Source organism: Panthera pardus, unplaced genomic scaffold (genome assembly GCF_024362965.1).
Source record: "Panthera pardus isolate Hobbes unplaced genomic scaffold, ASM2436296v1 HiC_scaffold_16, whole genome shotgun sequence".
Taxonomy (NCBI): Eukaryota; Metazoa; Chordata; class Mammalia; order Carnivora; family Felidae; genus Panthera; species Panthera pardus.
In genome coordinates this window covers 126,256,789-126,273,783 of record NW_026526721.1, presented here as the reverse complement: position 1 = coordinate 126,273,783, position 16,995 = coordinate 126,256,789, and the positions used below count along the sequence as shown (strand labels likewise).

The 16,995-nt window shown below is 45.6% G+C and overlaps 1 long non-coding RNA gene across 1 annotated transcript; it reads right to left on the bottom strand.

The window, feature by feature from the left end:
* Window positions 1-890: 890 nt before the first annotated feature.
* Window positions 891-1,978, bottom strand: LOC109258239 (uncharacterized). The gene is made up of 2 exons (XR_002076258.2): window positions 1,807-1,978; window positions 891-1,301 (listed from the first exon to the last, which is right to left on the bottom strand). It is a non-coding gene; the product is annotated as an uncharacterized LOC109258239 (long non-coding RNA).
* Window positions 1,979-16,995: the final 15,017 nt, after the last annotated feature.

The window sequence follows — 16,995 nt, the reverse complement described above, 5'->3', positions numbered from 1 at the left end:
TAGGAGCGGAGCCTCCTTCCAGACAGGGTCTTTGGAATGGCTGCATTAAGAATGATTGTGGCAATAAAGTTCTATTAACCATCTGGAACACTGGCGCACTCTCCAGGGCCAGGCGCTCAGTCGCTGATGGCTGCAGACAGATGTGTGCAGAGAAGGGCTCCAAGGGACAGGAGCTGGTGACTGTCTGGGATGGAGGTCAGGTCAGTTAGAGGGGGACACCAGCGATAGTCAGTCTGAGTGGCAGGGCACCAGAACACTGCAGCCAAAACACCTGGATGAATGCTGTTTCCATCATCATTTAGAAAACAGTTTGCCTTTCCTTGGATAAATGTACACGACACAAATGAAGTATCAGGGATGATTAACAGGAAAGCTCCCTTCTCCTCCCAAGGCTGTTCTCTAACCCTCCCACAAGGGCTACCTCACTTGGGAGTCAGACAAACCCAAATTCAAACTCCATCGTGGCCACGAAACTGGCAGTGTGACCCTGAGGCTCAGATAAAATCTCAGAGTTTCAGTTTCTCATTTGTCAAATGAGTACAATAACCTGTCTCTTCACTGGCTCCTGGATGGAGGAGGTGGAGCACTCAGCCCCTCCCCCACTTCGCCCCATCAAGGCTCCTTTAATGAGAATTATTAGCACTCTTTATCAGCAGCCCTTTCAGGACTACAGTCTTGGCCAAAAGTGGATGTGAATGCAGTTGAGGCTGACAGTGAGGGAGAAGCACCGAGAGCCCTGATGTCCCTGTCCCATTTCAGGTACCTCTCTCCCACAGTTATGGGGACAGTTATTCTTTGGTCGTGTGCTTCCATCCCTCCCCTCACAAGAGTGAATTAACAGGAGCATAAACACAGGTGTCACTATGATTTATGGAGTAATTAATAAACAATTAAGGTGTCTTGGAGCACAATTACACATTTTATTTCAGCCGCCTTCTGTGGCCATGACTTTGCTTACCCGCCGTCGGGGTAGAAGACGGTGCGTGGCCTGTGGCGGTGGGTGATCTGGAAGGCTATTCGGGTTTTATGTAAAACCAAGGCGTGGGGCAAATGCTGCCTGAGAGGCATAATGTCAAATGAGCTTCTCTCAAAGGCATCCAGCCCTAAACCTGCCTTTTCCAGGTCTCTGCATGGGCTCTGCTCCATCCAGCGGGTGAAGAAGCCTCTCGGGGTGATCTGCTCACGGGCTGCTAGAGCTGACCAGGAGATCCCAAGGCACACAGACCCGTGCTGTCACTGCCTGCCACTACCACGAGCATTCTTTCCAGGCTTGTGTGGAGCTCTGTTTCTAAGCTTGGCACCTGCCAAGAAGGGAAGGTACCATCGGTCACCTCCTCTCCTGGGGGCAATGGCCTCCCACACACTGAAGCCAACAAGGCTTCCTCCCTCCACCCCCATTCTAGTCCACTTATTGGTGCCCTCCACTCAGGGGCACTGCCAGGTGGCCTTGCTGGGCATGCTCCCATCACCCTCCTGCCACACCTACTTCACCACCAAGTCCTATCACCCATGCCAACCCCACCACCACCACCACCACTCCACACCTTACAACCTTTACTGACTTCCCACTGACCTTAAGCTTACACCAGCCTGTGTGTCACCCACCCCACTTCAACTGCACGCTGGCGATTCACCTCCCCGCCTCACCCGTGACACAGCCCCGCCCTCCTCTTTATGGGGAACCTGTCCTGTGGTCACTCTGTGTGCCAAACCAAACACAAACATTCTCCCCTACTGGACCAACTCAGCTCCTGCTGTCTCCTCTGAGTTTTGGGGGAGCCCCCTCACCACCCACTTCATGCTTACCCTTGCCACCCACTCCACCAGGCTCCCTCCTTCCACTGGCCCAGGTTGATGTCCTCACTGCTCATTTCTTTTACCATCCCAAATCCAAACCCATCTGTGAGAACAGGGTTTCTGAGTTTCTTTTGCCAAGAAGCCTTCCCTGGCTAATCTGGCCCACCCTGACCTTTCTCACCCTGACCACCTCCAATGTCACAAAGCCTCAGACAGTGTCAGCACTATGCCTTTGGGGCTTTTTTGGTTTTGTTTTTGCTTGCTGCACTTGACTGTGAGGTAGTATGGCAGAGAGGACACAAGCTCAGCTCCCAGGCATAGGCAAACCTGGGTTCAAGTCCTGGCTCCATCACCAGCTATCTGTATGACCTTAAGCAAGCCACTTAAAGTCAGCGGTTTTTTTTTTTTCCACGTCTATAAAATGGCGATCGTTGTTTTAAAGATTAAATGAGCTAAAGTGCTTAGCATTGTTCCTGGCATGGTAAGTGTTTGGTGAAAATTAGCCATTATTACCACATGCCCATGCATGTGCACACACACAATCTTTATAACGAGATTTTTAGGGGCGACTGGGTGACTCTTGAACATCTGACTCTTGGTTTCAGCTCAGGTCATGATCTCAGAGTTCATGAGTTTGAGCCAAGTCCCATGTTGGGCTCTGCACTGACAGTGCAGAGTCTGCTTGGGATTCTCTCTCTCTCTCTCTCTCTTTCTCAAAATAAATAAATAAACTTAAAAAAATTAATGAGATTTTTAAATGCCACAAACACCAAGACCCATTCAAATATATCTCACACCCAGAGAGAGATGTGCTATCATTCAGAAACCACTCCTCTGGCTCCCATATTGACACTAACCCCATCTTTTGCTTTAAGGTCTCCTTGTTTCCTTCCATTGAAACTCCAATTTTAAGCATCCATCTATAAATGACATCCCAAAGTCCCTGAAAAATGTAGCTCTCCATGGCTCCAGGTTGAAAGTTAAGATGGGAATCAAGTCACCAGGTAAAATACAGGATGCTCATACAATATTTGGGACATACTTATACTGAAAAAAAAATCACCGTTAGTATGAAATTCAGATTTAACAGGGCAACCTATATTTTTATTTGCCAAGTCTGGTAATCATAGGTGGGAACTTCTGAGGGACTTCCAGCCATACAGCACTGTCTCATTTCTCCCATTGGGAACTTCCACTGCAACCAAATTGGTTTCCCTGGGGCCGTCTCATACAGACCTGGGATTATGTTTATTATGGCCAACTCAATTCTTCAGTAAACACATCTAAATGCAAATAAGCATTAAAACCCACATCATGGTTTTAACAGCCTTCCTGACATTCTCTCTCCACTCCCTGCCCTTATGAGTCCCTGCCTTTATCACATTAGGAACACACACACTCACAAAGGAAAAATAAATATGATTGATGGGGGCAAGCTACAATAATATTTAAGGTCACTTCCAATTTTGACCTTGCACGTAGAATGTGGTAGAATGCTCACTGGTACCTTATATGTCCAGAATACCCTAAGAGATGATAATTACCTTGACTGGTAATAGGATTCTTAGCTCATAATCCTTTTCTTTAGATGTTGGTAAATATTGTTCAATAGACTTCTGGCTTCCTGTATTGCAAATGAGTCTAAAGTTCTTTCCTTTGGAAATGACCCATCTTTTTCCATCAACACCCTGTGAAATTTTCTTTCCCTTTGGAGCTCAGTGATGCCACTTGATTTCTGTTTGCAACTATCCTGACAACCTCAGCAAGCCCATCCATACTCAAGACCACATCTTTCTTTAGTCAGGAAACATTTCTTCTGGGATTTCCTTAATTATCATTTTTCCATACACACTTCTAGAACCCTTGGTTTGTTTGGGTGTCCCTTTTATATTTCTTAGTTATATTTCTTAACTTTTTGCCCATGAACTCCACATATTTGTTTTTACTTTGGGAGCTATTTATCCCATATTTTCACCCAGAATGCTAATTTGGTTCCCAGCAGCAACCAGTATCCTGTACAATTTGCCCATCAATTTTTTTAATTAATAAATTGCTTTTTGGGGGCGCCTGGGTGGCTCAGTCAGTTAATCGTCTGACTTCGGCTCAGGTCATGATCTCACGAACCTGAGTTTGAGCCCCACACTGGGCTCTGTGCTGGCAGTTCAGAGCCTGGAGCCTGCTTCGGATTCTCTGTCTCCCCTCACTCTCTGTTCCTCCCCCGCTCGCACTTTGGCTCCCTCTCTCCCTCAAAAATAAATAAAGATTAAAAAACAATTTTAAAAAAAGGAAATTGCTTTTTGTTGTTTTAGAAAATCAATGTTTTCTCTAGTTTTCTTTGAGAGTCTTCCTTCTATCCTACTAAAGTTCTCTTCTGCCTCATCATTTTGTTCTACCTAAGTAAAAGCCACCTGTTCTAGTTGTTTACTAAATTCCCTTAAGTGGATGATGAGTTTTCTGTTTCTACTCATGATTATATATTCCCTAGGCACTCAGACAGTTTGGGCGGTGGAGGGTCTCTCGAACAAGAAGGCACCAGTAAGATGGTGGATTTTTGCCTCCCAGTAGGCTGGCAGTAAATAAGCTGTCAAATGATTACCACTCCCCTCTTTTTAGTGGGGGAAGGAAGCAGCTCTTCCCCAACTGTCCCCCCTTACAGGACATAGGGGCAGTCTTCTTCTACCCTGCACCACTGGTCAGCAAGGTCAACCAGCACTTTCAGAGACCACTTGTATCTGGCATTTGCTCTCTGAGGATCCTTTGGGCTCTCTTAACAGCTGGGCCTCTCAGGGGGTTGTAGAATTCCATCTTCTCCTCAGTCCCTGAGAAGGCAGAGCCTTCTCTACCCTGGTCATTCTGCCCTTACCTGAACCAAACTCCCAGCATCACACATGCTTTGGGCTCACCAGCAGACACACCCACCAATCTCTTAGTCCACAGAGGGAATTCCCATGGAAAGCGCTGGGAGGCCAAAGGGCTTGGGGCTATCTATCCTCAGGAAACTAGCTGTCCCCCAATCTCCAGTGTAAATACTACTGTCCTACCTCCTCATCACTGTCCTGGAAAGAAAACTGTTCCTCTGGGATAGTTGAATGAAAGGAATAGTTCCTTTCAAGGCAGAGAGCGGGAGAGCAGGAAATGACCTGAGTTTGGAAACAAAAGTCTTGGGCTTAAGATCCAACTCTAAGCATTGCAAATGTTGAAGTACATATGTCACCATGAATTATCTCTGTAATCATGTTACTGACAAGACTCGTGCCAGACTGGGGTCCTGAGCAAGACCCTCCCAGTGCTCTCCCAGGCAACGGTTATTTTTCTGCAGAGCACTCCACTCAACTCTTTAGGGAAGGAGAACCATGATAAATCAAAGACTAAATAACAATAGCAGAGGCTACGCCATATTTTCATAGCATGTTTATGAGGACATCATATGGAACAGAGCTAAAGGGCTTACTGAAGTCAGGATATTTTACGTCTATTGCTTTTGCCTTATCTTCCAGACCTGTCATTCTGACATTGGAGGAAATTAAATTGGTCTGATGTGATTGGTTCCCTGCACAGTCACATTGGTTTTCATCCAGTACCCTCCAGTTTTCTGGTATTTGTAAATTAATTATTGAATGATTTGTTGCAATATCTCTCTCAGGATAATAGCGCCTGTCATAGCACATGACATTTATAATATGTTTTTGAGTTTCTTAGCAATGTGTGCTAAGTAAATGTAAATTATTATTGTTGGCCTCTATCAAAGGTGTCAGATGATCAGGCATGAGGATGAGTCGACAGGTTGGGTTTTCCTTCTGCAAAGGATATCCCACACATCAAAGAACTCTCTCTGGGAAATGGAGCTGTAAAAAAAAATTCTATCCTCATGTAACTTGTAAGATACAGCCATTTTCCCTTACTTTCCTTCCCTTTTCTCATTCCCTTAATTCACCAGCTAATGTACCTGTCCTGGAATATTCATTCAGAATGAAAATACCTTTGAGCACACCCGATCATTGGGCCCAAGCAAGGTGTGAGAAGTCTCTACCTTGCCCCAACATCTGCCAATTCAGGGATATTAGAAGCCAAAGCCAACTTCTCAATCACGGATATTAGAAGCCAAAGCCAATAAAGTTCAATCACTAACTACAGACAGCAGTCTGTGGCATCTTTTAGGGTATGTTGTGAAAGAGAAAGAAGTCAAGACAAAAGTGTCTTGGGCTCAATGCCCCCATAGCTGTCTGGGGCAGATCACATTGTCTCTCAGGACCTATCCAATCCTATCCAATGAAGGGACTTAACTAAACATCTTCACAAGATCCTTCCAGAGAGTCACTTGACTTGATATTGGGTTCATAAGACACAGACATAGCAGATGCACTCTTCAACCAAAGGAGAACCAGATTCTCTGAACACTGACCTGAAAGCCTAATGGCCATGCTGCCTGGTGGGAAGCCCCATGGCAACAGGGATGAATTCCAACAAATTTTGAACTAGGCAGTGGAAGTCTTTGATGCTACTACTCCCTGACATTCCCATTCTTTAGTGGTTTTCTGTCCCTTTTTCCTTTCACCGTAGGCTCATGAAACTCCCAGATAAGTGTATCTTCTCTACACAATGATCACTGCTCACATCTTTCACAATATACCTGCAGCCATCAAACTTACTTGTCCTCTATCCCTATAGAAGATCTGTTTGGTCATTCAAACTCATCAAGAAAACAAAATTGGAAATATGTGTGACCAATAGTAGCTTATTGCTTTACATTCTAAGTGAGAACATTGGGATCTTACAGAGGTAATTTTGGGTATGTGACAGGAAAAGTGGTTTGGATACCTCTCCATGCACTCAAAGCTCACCAGGCCAATTGTAAGACATCCTATTTGAACTTACAGCTCATCCTCCCACCAAAGGAAGAGAGATAGGGTGGCACTAAGAAGAAGCTCAAAACTGAAAACTTACCACATTAGAAGTGAGAAAATTCCTGACTCTGCTTTGATTTCTGGGTCCCATGTACTGGAGAAGGCATGATTGAATTAATAGTAACCCTCTTGGGGCACCTGGGTGCCTCAGGTGGTTAAGGGTCCGACTTCAGCTCAGGTCATGATCTTGCTGCTCATGGGTTCAAGCCCCACATCAGGCTCTGTGCTGACAGCTCAGAGCCTGGAGCCTGCTTCAGGTTCTGTATGTCTCTCTCTTTTTGTCCCTCCCCCCCTCTCAAAAATAAATGAATATTAAAAAAAAAAAAATAGTGACCCTCTTTCCCAGTCTGTCATTTGGAGCTCTAGATTGCTGCAAGGTACATAATGAGACAAGCCCAAACTGGAAAGGAGGAGTCCTGGGGTTCGATTCTATTGTTGCCACTTATGCACTGGGTTACCTTACACAGGATTTTTCTCTTAGAGCCTGCCTTCTATGTTGTAAACCATGGAAGCTGACCGGGGGTCTCTGAAGTCCCTTAATTCTTACATATGTGGTTCTCACCCTCACTTTCCTCCTCCCAAGTGAAGAAATTATAGTTGCAGGATTGGGGAATACTTATTTGGCAACCCCTACTCCTGCTGGCAAAGGATGAATTCTTTTATTCCAGATAGGCCCTTGTACTTTCTATCAAAAGATGTACCCTGGTCTTTAAGAGCTGGTTCCTGCCCAGATTCACTTCTAAGCAGCAGGCCAGGCTTCCTCCCCTACGTACACTTCAAAATAAATGTAAAATAAAGGTTTATTTTGTTGTTTCAGCAACAACCTACATTCAGAAGAGGGGAGGCTAGTTGTTGCTTTTGATGATGTGCTCTGCATCCTTAATGGCCTCAGCATTCCCACTAGAAATGTGTCACCTTCACAACCCAAATTCAGCCTAAACTTCCAAGCTAATCAGATAGGAAAATGTCCCTGTGTATGGAGCAAGTGGCTCAGTCAAAGCTCCAGAGCCTTCCTGTTCCAGACCTTATGGCCCATAAAGCTACCAATCCAACATCTCCCAATCACCCCACTGGTTAGCCTCAGGAACGCAACAGCTAAGGAAGTGGCAGTGAGGTCTTCAGAGAAAAGAACTTGCTGAATGATTTCTAGAAGAGTCAGAAATTCTTGGTTCATTGTACCTCTGAGATTTACAAGCTTGTCACTTAACCCCTCTGTGCTTCAGTTTCCTTTTCTGTGAAACAGGGGTACTAACACCTGTCTTGTCTTTTGCAAGAATCAACAGAGATGACAGATGCAAAATAAAACACCTTGTAAACCAATGCTCTTTGGGAAGAGTGGCATTTTAAAAATTTTTTTTATTTTTTAAATTTATATCCAAGTTAGCATATAGTGCAACAATGATTTCAGGAGTAGATTCCTTAATGCTAAAGCCCATGCTCCCTCCCACAATGCATTTTAGTTGTCAAAGAATTGTTTCAAAATAAACATGTCAAATTCCCTTTCCCACTCTCCAAAAATCTAATTTCTCAGATCCAGGGTAGTATCTGGCCATGTATATTCTGAAAAGGCCCCTAGAAGATTCTGGTCCACGCTGCCCCATTGTGTGCTTTGTGGATACGAGAGGTGATTAATAGGATATGAGCTTCATTCCTAACCAGTGTCTAGATGACTCTGGAGGAAAATATTCAGGGACTTATGGACTCAAAAATCTCAAATACTCATCCATCTTAGGGAAAGGATCGTTGCCCATGAGCCCTTGGAAGAGGCCGGGCCTTCTGTCCAGTTGGGAACAAAGCTAGATTAGGGCACATGAAGACAACTGAGTCAAGGATGATACATATTGTGAGATGACAGCATGGATGCTCCAAGCTAGACTTAGTTACCAACAAAAACATGTAACTCCCAGCACTTTCTGATATTTCCTCTCTTTTATTACCTTGCCAAAAGTTGATCCAGTCAGATCTTGACATTCAGACTCCTAAAACAAAAGTCCGTTCCCTGAAATTCAGAGGTCAAAACAGGAAGCCAGATGCACTAAATTTTTGTTCTTCTATCCCAGTTCTGGGATGAGATTCCACCATGCAAACATGTGAATGCAATGGATTAACCACTTCACAGCTGGTCACAGCTGCCAGGCTTGTGGCTGGGCTCCCAGGCCACTCCCCAGCAGAAGCATCAAAACCTGAGTCTTCCTACCTCACTAGGATCTCTGCCAGCCAATTTCAGCTCAATGATAGAGTTTAATCCCAGACTCTGGACCCTTGACTGTTATTCACATTGACTAAACCCCTAGCCGACTCATGTGTGCCCATATTTACATATCCATTAATGCAACACAAGGCCCTTAACAGCTATCATTCGTATCCACTATGGCCTTTAGATACCTTCTTAGACACAGGTCCTTTGAAAACTTGAGTACCATTAATGGTGAATATGTCAGTGATACTATGCAGGCATGCTTACATGTAAGAAGTCTTGTATGGCAGTATTAAAAGATGGCCTCAAGTCTTTAATATTTCTCCAACTAAGAGGAGGAGTCTATATCTCCTCCACTTGAAACTGCACAAACTTATGACTGCTTCAACCAGTAGAGTATGGTAGAAGTGACGTTATATGACTTCCAAGCTTGACCATGCAGCTGCCTCTTGGATTTCTTGGAACACTCACTCTGGCAGAAGCCAGATGCCATGTAAGAAGTTTAACTACCCTGAGATCATCATGCTAGAGAGATCACATGTGGGCACTCCAGTTGACAGCCTCAGGAGAACTGGGGTAGGCAGCAGTAAGTACCAAATGCAACCATGTGAGTGAGCCATCTTAGAATTCCAGGCTTATCAAGCCTTCAGATGATTCCAGCCCCAGCCAACTTCTGAAAGTCACCACATCAGACACCCCAAGAAAGAACCACCCAGCCAAACCCTTCCTAGGTTGCTGCCCCACAAAATTGTGAATGAAATTAAGTGGTCGTTTTAAGTTGCTAAGTTTTAGGGTAAGTTGTTACGCAACAAGAATCAGTGAAATATCTTCTAATTCCATACATATAGTGGTGAATATGAGAGGTGGGAATTTGCTCAGATCACTTCATCTATCACAGGCAGGCACTCTCATAGCCTATCAGTGGGAATAAAAGTTGGTAAACCTTCTCAGAAGCAATTTTGGCAACACCCAGCAAGGACTGTAAAACACCCATTCTCTGACCTCTAGGTTGCAATTCTAGGAGTCTGCTCCAGTGAACTGATTATAGATATACACAAAGAATTATCTGAATCAGCTGAAAGGATGCTCATTAGTGTTATCTATATTAGCAAAACACTCAGAATAACCTAAATGCTCCCCTGAGAGATTGGTTAAATAAACTATAATATATTTACACAAGAAAGTACTTTATACATGTTTAAAACCAAGTTTTTTTAAGTATTATTTCAGGACAAAATATTCACCATCTAATGGGAAATAAAATTTGAGATTACAAATGATATTTTCCTTATATAAAGACTACATATATCTGGAAGGAAAAATCTCAAATTATAAAAGTGATAGTGTCTAAATACTCATCTCACTTTCTGGGTTTTTTTCTGTATTTTCTACATTAACTATAATCAAAATACATTACTTTTATTTTTTTAATGTTTATTTATTTTTGAGAGAGAGAGAGAGAATTGGGGAGGAGCAGAGAGTGATGGAGACAGAGAATCCGAAGCAGGCTCCAGGTCCGAGCCGTCAGCACAGAGCCCAACTCAGGGTTCGAACCCCTGAACAGTGAGATCATGACCTGAGCAGAAGTCAGACACTTAACTGATTGAGCCAACCAGGCACCCCAACATACATTACTTTTGTAACCAGAAGAAAAAGATATTTTAAGGAGAAAGAAAGAGCATGCTGCGGAAACTGCCAAGAATGTGAAAAAAAGCCTGTGCATCTAAATACCAGCTACTTGTAAAGGGCTAACAGGACCACCAATCCTAGCTATGGGCAGAACTGAATAGGAAACTGGGGATCCTGAGACTGAAGATCAGAAACCAAAAGTTAAAGTGAAGGTGGGAAAGGAAACAGGATGGAGAACCATCCAGTCCTTTGTCCAACCAAAGCCCCCAGGGCCCTGGTCATATCACAATGAGCAGAAGGTGACACCCATATACAGTTTGCAGAACTATATGGGAAGGTAGGTACTAAGTGTGTTGTCCATATGTGGGGAAGGGTAGGAGGAGCTTGAGTGGGGGCCAACGGTTATGAGTTCCTGGGGTGTCCTTGAACACTTGCATCAGCAAAATGCGGGCTCTAGCACTACTACCCATGTGAGCTATTTAAATTTAGATAAATTAAACAAAATTCAAAACTCAGTTCTGTCACACTGGCCACATTTCAAGCGGCTAATGGTTATCGTGTTGGACAGAGCAGCATAGGACTCTTCCATCATTACGGAAAGTTTTCTAACAGACGGTGCTGCTCTAGGGAATTGCTCAACTTGGATTCTTAGATTTCTACAGGAATAGTGACAAATGGTGGAAAGGTGGAATTGGTAGTGAACAGATCAGCTGACACCCAACTCTTGGAGCACCTGCGTAGCTCAGTTAAGCGTCCAGCTCTTGATTTCAACTCAGGTCATGATTTCACGGTCATGAGATCAAGCTCCCTACTGGGCTCTGCACTTACAGAACAGAGCCTGTTTGGGATTCTCTCGCTCCCTCTCTCTCTCTCTGCCCTTCCCCTGCTCACATGCATGTGTTTCTCTCTCTCTCTATCTCTCTCTCTCTCTCTCTCTCTCTCTCTCTCTCTCAAAATAAACTTAAAAAAAGTAAAATAATTAAAAAGAAAAGATCCACTCTCATACTTACCAAACGTGAGATCTTGGGCTCATTATTAACCTCCCCAAGTCTCAGTTTCCTTGTCCAGCAGATGGGAATAATATCTACCATATAGAGCCATGACAGAGATTAAATGATGCAAAGACCACAAACTGCTGGACCAGAACTTACACTCAGTAGGTTCTCAAACAGCAGTAGCTATTGCACTAATGAGGATCCCTGGGTCCTTCCAAGAGCATCTCAGTTATCTAAACTAATAAGACCTACTCGGAAACCAGGAATCTTTGCACTCAGAATAAGGCTAGAAATAAGAGGCCCTTTAGCTTTTTAAAAGTTTTTTAAGGTCACTTGGTCTCACACCTAATGTAAGCCCAAGCTGATGAACACCTAGAGAAGCAGGTCATAAGATGCCTGGGAGCTCTGTGGCCATCATTTCTCCCCTTAGCAAAGCCTTTATCCCTATCCTGCAGATGGGGTTCAGCAAGGTTACGGGTGGTGCAGCTGGGTCTCAAAACCAGGTCTCAAGTGACCCACATATTCCCTGTTACCTACTAAAATATCTTAACCACAGTGGCATTCAGGAGGCCTTCTGAATCACAGTCTAAACCCCTCCTTGGGGAGGACAAGCCTGTCAGGGGAGATAAGGGGCCCCTGGATGCCTGGTCTCAGAGGAGTGGACAGCAGGATTCCTGCTATTCCCATGGAAAGATGAAGAACTGGGTATGAGCCATCGGGGGTTAGACAGAGGACACAAAAAGCACTCCCAAGCATTAGTTAGTGAGGGAAGAAAAAGAGAAATAGAACACACAGCTTGTGGAAATGGAATCAAGTGTCTATGCCAATCGGAATTGAGCACCAACCTCAGGAAGGAGGAATGAGGAATAATTGGCCTTCCAGGGGCAGGCAGCGAGTATAAACACAAGTAACGCTATTCCCGTTCAGCTCCCACATAAAGCACAGTTACGGAGTGAGGGAGCCAATTTCAGCATGACAGGAGTGGGCATAAAAAGGATATGTGGAACTGTAAGCCTCTTCCCCAGCACGGCATAACCACGTTATAACTAGACAAAATGCTCGAATGGGCGCCGCAGCTAATTAACAGTGGCCCCTTTAAAAAGAGAGCTCTGCTTATTTTTATGGACGTGCTGAACATAACTAGTAGGATTTAAAATCAGGCTCTCCTTACTCATTTGTTTTTCCCTATAACTTGAACCGAGTTTTCCCTGGGTTCCAAACTAATGAAATGCTTATTTAGAAGCTGTGGCCATCTGTGGCTGGTGCTGCCGTGTTGGTTTCTGCTCCCTGCCCGCGGGTTGATGAGGTTCTGGGGCATGGGGAATTCCCCACAATGCCCAGGCCTAGGAAGCCCAGTTATGTGGGAAAGGATTCACTGGGAAGAAAGATCAGGCCCCGGTACTCCTCTGCTCCAAAGGGGCTGGCTTCCTGCTGCTCTGTGGGGAAATCCTGACAGCTGGCATGCTGGCGGCCTCGCCTGCCACTGGGGCATGTTAAGCCGCACAGGGAACTGGGAGCCTCACTCTAGCACGAGCCATAGGCATGAGCTCTGCACATTGGTATCCCCAGAGGCTGAGGGTACCACTCCCTTCTGCTCCCCACCTTGCTTTCTCCTTCCCTAGATGGGAGAGTGCAAACCTATGATGCTTCATCCTTGCTGTTTGATTCTTTGCTCAGGGATGGCTTCCCTCCATTTACCCATCTGATTTTTAAAAACCAAGTGCACTACCCTCCTCTCAGTTAATACTGTCAGCACCAGGGCCCACCTGCCATTGCTGCTCCTTGCACACTCTCCTGATAATACAACTCCTCCCCCAGCATCTCCTGACCCGTGTCCACTCACAGTGATGGCAGATGTAAACAGCTGGCAGAACACTTGTAGCCACACTTTCGGATGAGCCCTGTGGATGGCAGTCTCCTCATTAATGCTGTCCTTGCAGCAACCTAATCTGCTATACCCCCTCCCCCAGATCCCCCCAGCCACCCACCCAGCCTCAGCCCACAAGATTTCTTTGTTTATGCTCACTCTTCTCCCCTCCCAGTTCTCCACTCTCTGAATGATAACAATAGACATCAACTCCCTTACTGTGCCTCCAACTCCTGTTTCTGGCCCCCTTCCCTGCCCAGCCTCTCTGGACACCACATCTTCAATTCCACTCAATGAATATTTGATGTGAACCTGCTCTGTGCCTGCCATTGTCTAGGCCATTCATCCTCCCTTTTAGCTCCACGAGGGCCAGAGCCCTGCCTGCACTGTCCCTCTCATACCCCTTGCCTGGAAAAGATGCTTGACAAGTAATTTTGGGATAGATGAATACCTGCATAGGAGGAGACAGCCATGCATACAACCAATAAAGCACAATGTGATCTGTGCTATCAAAAAAACTGAGTACAAAGTCCTTTGGGAACTCAGAAAAGAGAGCAATTAATTCTGCCCAGGGAAGGATCCATTCCAGGCAAAGGGCACCAGACACTCAAAGGAATGACACTGCATAAGTAGAAGGGGGCCAGTGGAGTGGTCAGCACTACTGACCATGTTCTTTCTCAACAACGAAGCTATGAAACCACAAGACTGACCGTGATGTCTCTATATGGGGATCAGTGTAAACCGTGGTTGAGGTAGCCCTGCCTTCATGATGAGCACAGAAATGCCAGTCCCTAAGGTCTGCTCTGTGTAGTCTTCTGGAATAGGCTCTAGGGACACAAGGATGAATCAGACCAGTCACTGCACTCAAGTTGCTCTCTGTTGAGTGAGGGAGAAAGATTAGTTGGGAAATTATAGTAAAGTATGATGAGTATGCCTGATGGTTCTGCCAATTCTGGGCACCTGAGCCACACTGGCTCCAACTGCTGTGAGCTCTGAGATGGAGGGAATGGCCAAAAATAGAATATGGAGACACATTTAGGGAGTTAATATCTTGAGGTAATATACTCAAGAAACTGGTTTGTTTTCAGAAGGGCTGAGAAGGCCAGAGAAGGAATGGAAGATGTCTGTCTAGCTCAGGTCCACTGCAACCAGGGAATAGCCTCTGATGTTGTGAAGGGTCTGCACCCCACCCCACCCCACCCCACCCCACCCCCAATCCAAAGCTGGGCACAGAGAGAGACTGCATCTTCTGCCGGAAGGCAGACACTTCTGCTGGGCACCAGGTGACCTCATCTGACTCCCCTTCCCCTCCGCCCACAATGGTTCTCTCCCTCATTCTTTCTTTCTGGTCTTCTCCCTCCTGAAAAAAAAAAAAAAATAGAGGCAAAGTAGAAAGAGAAAAGGAATAGAAAGTGAGTCAGGAGAAAAAAAATAAAGAGGAGCAAAGAAACAAGAGGAGGGGAGAGGTGGTGGCATTGTGAAGGCCACTTGGCACTAAATCAGTGCCCCTGCAGGGCTTTTCCAAGCATACAGCTAGCTGGATCCCAGAGACATCTGGTCCAGGGCCAGGCCGGGAGAGAGCCTTCCTAAGAGCCTGCTGAAAGGTCCTGTGGGGGTTAAGGTCACTGCCCTGGGTTCTAGCCTCCAGCCCCACAGTACTCCTTCCCAACACAGGAGATATTCAGCCCTCCAGAGGTACTCTGTACTCCCTCTCTGGTACAGAGAGCCAGCCAGCAGTGAGGGTTTTGGTTCACAAAGGCTCTCTGGATTTCTCCCCTCATTAAGTGCCCTCCTGCACCAGAATTCTAGCGAGGCTGCTGCTCTCGCCTGACTCTGAGGAGGGGCATGGTAGGATCCCAAGACCCAACAGTTTACCGTCTTCTGCTTCCGACAATTCTGCACTTCAAATTGCTTCAGTTCAAACTCCTTGTAGTTTTTCTACAAGGCTGCTGGGAGGAGAGTGCATTGATTCTGTTTTGATAAGGTCAGCAGTGATCAGCTCTGACAGTCAAGTGGGTAACCTGTCCCCTTCCCCCTCTACTAGATATGGTTCCACATGCAGAAAAGGAGGGAGAGAAACAAAGACGGGGAGGAGGAGGCAGTGTCCATTGTCTCCGTCCTTCTGAAAACCTCTTTAAGCCCCATCAGCAAAAGTAGGCTCCTCTCAGATTGCAGTCTTGGAGAAGCGGTAAGGGCACACTTGATCTTTTCCGTGTGCAGTTTCATTTTCCTTTCCCTCCGTGCACTCCTGCCCTGCAGTCTACTCTCCTAGATGGTGACTCACTTTCCTCCAAAGAACCAATTAAGTGCCACGTAACAGCAGCAGACTCCCGATGACACTGATTAACGTTCAGAACCTGTAGGATTGTTCAGGCTGAGATGTCTGGGAGGACGGTAGAGAGGGCTCCTCTGAGGTTTCACACAGCTGATTTGAGCTTGATGAAAAAAGTGCTTGCTTGGATCGTTCCCACTTTGCTGAGGTCACGCTGGGGAGGCTTCCTGGAGCTCCCTCTCCAGGAGGAGTCCACAGCTCCACCAAAATGGTGGGCATGTTCCCAACCCAAGCTTGCCAGCCAAGAGCTGACTCTCCTTGGAGACCTCCTCCCAAGTAGCATGCAAAACAGTATCTATGTGCATGTGGATATATGCTTAGAGAGACAATCCAGAAATTTCATCAAATTCTCCAGAAGACCCATGATCCAAGAAAGGTAAAGAATATTGTTCTATAAAATCCTTTCAAAGATTCCTTAGAAGGTGCCAGGCAGGTGCCCAGCTGGCAGTGCCATGGCAGCTGCCCTAAGATGTCAAAGTCCAGGACAAAGAAGGATGTCTTTTTTTTAATAATAAAATAAAATTCTATGTTCCTCTACAAATGGACCTTGAGAGTTTGTTTGGAGACTAACAAGGGAGCACAGCCACTCATACACCATTGACCAAAGAATGGTCCTCCCTTATCAGGGAAGGTTGTCCTCTTTGAGCGAGCATGCAGCTTCAGGAGGGAGGCACATGGAGTGGTGAGGGAGGAAGGGGATACCCGCCTAGCCAGCCAGATCAGCTCAGTCAGTGGAGTGACAGATGTCACAGCCAGATCACCCTCACATCCAAGAGTGATGTCTTAAGTGGATCTCAGTATGTTAATACAATGCCACTATCCTGGTGTTCTGAGGGTCAGCTAAGAACAAGCTCTATGACCATTGACTTGATGGGCCTGCTGGCCAGTGAGAAGTGTGAATACGGTACCCACATCACAAGAAGCAATGATGCCCTGCACTGCTATCAGTTGGATACCAACTACAGACCTGTATTCAGATCCAAGTTCCATTGGATTTGAACCAACCTCAATTTGAACCAGCCTCAGAGCCACTAACCAGGATAATAAAAGGTCTGAAATCACAATGTCAAACATAACAGAATCACGGCTACTGCTGAGTGGGAGCCTTCTCTGCCAGGCACAGTGTTAGGTGCTTCAGACATAGGATCTCATTCAATACTCATAACAACCCTAGAATTTCCTATATCTCCATTTTACAGATGAAGATGAGGAGGTTGGGATTCAGGGAGAATGTGTACATGATCTCAAAGCCAGTATGTGGAGATTGTCAGATT